The sequence below is a fragment of the Amborella trichopoda genome, chromosome 4, assembly GCF_054954075.1.
Source record: "Amborella trichopoda isolate Santa Cruz 75 chromosome 4, AtrichopodaSantaCruz75HAP2 v2.0, whole genome shotgun sequence".
In the NCBI taxonomy this organism is placed as follows: Eukaryota; Viridiplantae; Streptophyta; class Magnoliopsida; order Amborellales; family Amborellaceae; genus Amborella; species Amborella trichopoda.
Genome location: NC_142339.1, coordinates 39,699,707 through 39,704,495, shown reverse-complemented (window position 1 = coordinate 39,704,495; position 4,789 = coordinate 39,699,707). Strand labels below are relative to the sequence as shown.

General features: G+C 31.2%; 1 long non-coding RNA gene across 1 annotated transcript; it reads right to left on the bottom strand.

Moving 5' to 3' along the window:
- Window positions 1-352: 352 nt before the first annotated feature.
- LOC148782443 (uncharacterized) lies at window positions 353-2,373 on the bottom strand. Its single transcript, XR_016054461.1, has 2 exons — window positions 2,291-2,373; window positions 353-1,247 (listed from the first exon to the last, which is right to left on the bottom strand). It is a non-coding gene; the product is annotated as an uncharacterized LOC148782443 (long non-coding RNA).
- Between the last annotated feature and the right edge of the window lie 2,416 nt (window positions 2,374-4,789).

The window sequence follows — 4,789 nt, the reverse complement described above, 5'->3', positions numbered from 1 at the left end:
ACTACAAATTCACACAAATGGGCACCACTTCATATTGTACTAACGGTGTGGTCCGAAGTGTAACTAATGGAGTCCAGAATATAACAACTAAAATTATGATGCAATGAGATGCAATGAGATCAGAGACCTATCTCACGAGAGTCAAACATGGATTAGGCAAGTAGAGTGAATTTTAATGTAGGTGTTGAGTTTTTATTCAATTTATTGGATAAAAAATGGTGATTCGACATTTGGAGCATGTTGACTGCGGCCTAACGATAAACGTAAGAAGTTTTTGTCATTTGAAAAAACTCAAGTAATCTTTTCTCACTCGTGCATACACGATCGCTCATGATGAGACCACATTTGATAAAAAAGAAGAAATGAAATTCTTTTAATTCATAATCAATAAATAATACAGGTTTTCTCAAATTCTCATAATGATAGCACACATAAAATTTACCAAATTGGTATATACATTATAATATTCGTCTTAATAATTGGTGAGATCTATGCAAACAAACTGTCTAACCAACTAAATAAATAAACAAATCCTGCATAGTGTTAATTCCTTCACATAATCCGAAACATCAATATCAAAGATTCTTAATAACGTGGTAAGAAACCTAGAAAGGTTAGACCTCCGCCATTCCCAATTGGAATTTGGGTTATAAGAAGTCTAAAAAGATTAGACATTAATCACTCGTAATTGGAATTTGGTTTCTTCTTTTCAGGTATTTATTTAGTTTTTTGGTCAACTTTTTAGCGTAACCTAGAAAAGAAAAACATAAAAAAAGTAAAAAATAAAAAAATAAAATAAATGTACTCCCCAAAACTAGAAAACTTTTTAGCGTAACCTAGAAAAGAAAAACATAAAAAAAAGTAAAAAATAAAAAAATAAAATAAATGTACTCCCCAAAACTAGAAAATGGAGGAGAGATTGGGGAGAAAGATGCAACTTGTTTTCAATGCATTAATGTGCTAGATTAATTTAGAACATTTAGTTACTTACTCTTTAGGGTAACCTAGAAAAAAAAACAATATAAAAAAAATAACAAAAATAAAAAAAATAAAAAAAAATAAATGGACTCCCCCAAAAGTAGAAAATGGAAGAGCGACAGGGGAAAAAGATACACGAATTTAGAACGTTTGCTGGGCTGGTTTTCCATTCAACAGCCTTCTAACACCGGTTAAACGATTGAGCTTCTGAAATTACTTTGTTAGTTCTTTTTTGGCTTTGACTGAAACATTGACGAGCTCGTCTTTGGCTGAAACATTAGAACTTGAGAGAATCATTACATGGCTGAAACATGGAACATGAGACAATCATTACATCGAAAGACAACATAAACCAATCCATTATAAGACAAGAGAAACCGATCCATTATACGCCTATCATGACCTCTACTTTGAGATCAATATTCCTTCTATTCAAATACCATTTTTTCAATAAAGGACAATATTTTTTCTGCCTTTAAGCAATGATGTCGAAGAATCTGGAGAAGATTATGTCCATATGTCCATTAAAATGATTAGGTCAAAACAGATAAAAAATCAAGACTTTTCTTATTTGAGAGTCCTAGTCTTTAATAAATCCTAAAATAAAGAATGGTATCTGAATGTGGACAATGGAGAACACCCTTTATGCATATGATTTATTAAAGAATCTTCTTCATCGTATGATTTTTAAATACAGTTTTATACAATATATATAGTTTTTATGATGATTTGGGAACCTATCTTATTATATGCTTAAATTTTTTACATTTTTTTTTTTTTCTATATCCATTTTTTTATATATTTTTTTAGACTTTTATAGATGTTTAATCATTTCTATTACTTAATTTACTTATTTATGATTTTTAATTTTTTTAACATAAACTTTTCAATATTTTGACTTTTTAATATTTTATGGTCTTGTACAATACTTGTTCAAGTCTACTTAGACTCGGCCTAGTTACTTGGCTCAAATGAGTCCAAGGCTTGATCGAAGCTTAAAAACAAAACAGTCTTGCAGATATCTATTATCTCAAAAATCCATAAATAACAATTTTTAAGAAATCAAGTAAGATAAAATCATTGTAACCTAAAAAGCCATAATATTAATTAATCACATTTTGTAACAAATGAATATTAACTTTTCTATGTATGTGAATAGTAAGTTATAAATAAAGAATTTTATGTTGATGAAATCTATATATATATATATATATATATATATATATATATATATATATATATATATATATATATATATATATATATATATTTTGAACTAATTAAAAGTGGAAATAATTTATTATCACGTTACCTTCAGTCTCCTCCAATGCTTTAATAAGCTCAAATCAACTTCTTTAATGATGAGACTGAGAACACTATAAAACATCCTAACTTAAGTTGAAAAGTTTGGTGGGCAAGGCAATTATATAGAGGGAATGCAAACAAATGCCTATTCACACTCGAAGCATGTTAAATCTCATGCATCATGCATGTGAAAAAAATCATGCTCACTTTGCATTGATCATCTTTTGAGCTGTTTGACTTAAGAAATACTTAAAAAAAAAAAAAAAAAAAAAAAGCATTTTGAAGTTGGACTTTCAAATTGTCCAACGATTATTATTATTTTTGTTCTTAGGGTGTTCTAAAGTTGAACTTTCAAACCACTCAAATACATGGTTTTTATGTGTTGGGTGGTTTGAAAGTTGAACTTTCGAACCGTCTAGATACATCAATATTTTGTAGCTTAGATTGTTTTAAAATTATACTTCAAACTGAGAATAAAATAGGAATAAATTTTTTTTTTAAAAATAGAACTTCAACATAATACAACCAAAATATAAGTTTCTCTCCAAATTCCTTCGAAGGCTATCTTTTGCCAAGGGAGCAAATATACCATATACATCTAATAAAATTCTATTATAACCATTGCTACTCATGCTTGTTATAATTTTGACTCCAACCATTGTTATCCTTATTTCTTATAATTTTGACTCCAACCTCTCGTGTTTCACCTTGGGTTTTAAAACTTGCCGATATAGATCGAGCTGTTCCAAATGAAGAATTGTCAAAGCCGGTCCACTTTCTGTCATATATCATAAACCGGCGGGGTTCAAACAGCTAAGTCTCTAACAAAACTTGCCAGACCTGCTGATTCTGTCTTGAACCGGTTTGAACCAAGGGGAAACTTTTGTAAGTGTTGTTAAAGCTTATAATAAGAAACCCCACCTTTAGTGCGCCCTAAGCACTTTGACATGCGCACGTGTAAGCGAATGGTACGTGCTCAATGATGCACACTTCATTTAGACAGAGCGGGAGGCTTTTATGCAAGCGCTTGCTTCTTTATGTTTTAGGTCCCGTTTCTATCCATCGGGGCAAATAAATAGGTGGCATGGCAAAACTTTAGGTTAATTGAATTGTGGGGTGAATAGAACTAGGGCATGGGACATTTAAGAAAAAAACAAATATTAATAGTTTATAATGCTCCTTTAATCGATGCACCCGCTTTGAAACTTGTTTTCAAGTTGCACTATCTATTTTCCTCATTATAAGTATAAATTCTTTTGTTTATTTTTTTGAATTCATTAGGTTCATGTTCCCAATACTATATTTATTTGGCAATATATATTTTTTGCTTGCTAAATCACATATAGTGGAGGTGTTTATTATTAGGGAAATGATCTTGTGAGACCCTTCCACATCCATGTGTCTAGGACTTCAAAGGATCAACATTAAATTTGTCACAAATATCTAGAAAAGTCAAGTCCCATACCTCTGTGATAACTTTTTTAGAGATCTGTGCCAAATTTAATGGTAATCTTTTGAGATCCTATACACATGGGTGTGTGAGGGTCTCATAGAACTATTATTATTATTATTATTATTTTGTAGTTGTAACCATATGGCGAGATTATGGAAATGATTGAAAAAAATAAAAGTATTAGGGTCGAAAATTCGAAAGGAATCCTGTGCAAGCAATGGACCAAAAAGAAGAAGAGAAATCCTTAAAGTTAAAGGAGTACTACATAATTCAAAGCAAAGCATGGGTGCTTGAAATTTCCCAAAAGTAAAATGGGTCCAACATCTTAAAGAAAATCTAGACAATGCCAAACTTTGCAAGACAATACTGGTCAGGTGTCCAAAGCAATCAATAGGGCATTAGCCTAACAAATCATCATTATGTATCCTTCCAAGTAAACTTTAAGGAACCTCAACCAGCCCAACTTCAAAGGTTAGGTGGTGGATGAACGAAATTATAAGTCTAAGGAGATCCCAAGCATTAAAGGGCAACATTTCACATTCCCTAAAATATTGTTTTGTTGAAGACTTCGAAGAACCCACCCTCCTTTGAATTGGGACATAAGGGCCAAGAGTCGAAGATGAAGAAGTATTTGATGAATCCTCATCCTAATAATCCTAGCCAAAGTTGACCAAGCTCATAGGTTCATCAAAGTGTCACCAATGGTTAAATTGTGAGACCCACATTTTCAAAAGAAAATTTTGAAAATATTTTGAAAAACCATTTAAAAAAAGCCTTTCTAAATTTTTTCAGAAAATGCTCCATGGAGGGATGACCTAAACTACAGTTCACTTTTTAATTTTCAAATTCAAAAACGTCTAGCCCTGTATGACACAAAAAGTTGGGTGTATTTTAAAGTTATAGCACCAAACCTTGTATAACATAAAAACTCAGGCGTATTTTAGAAAACATCCTAGGCATGATGTTAAATTGCAAAGATCTGACATGGGCATGAAATTAAACTGTGAAGATCTATTCTGGGCACGACATCAAACTGTGAAGTTTGTCCTAGGC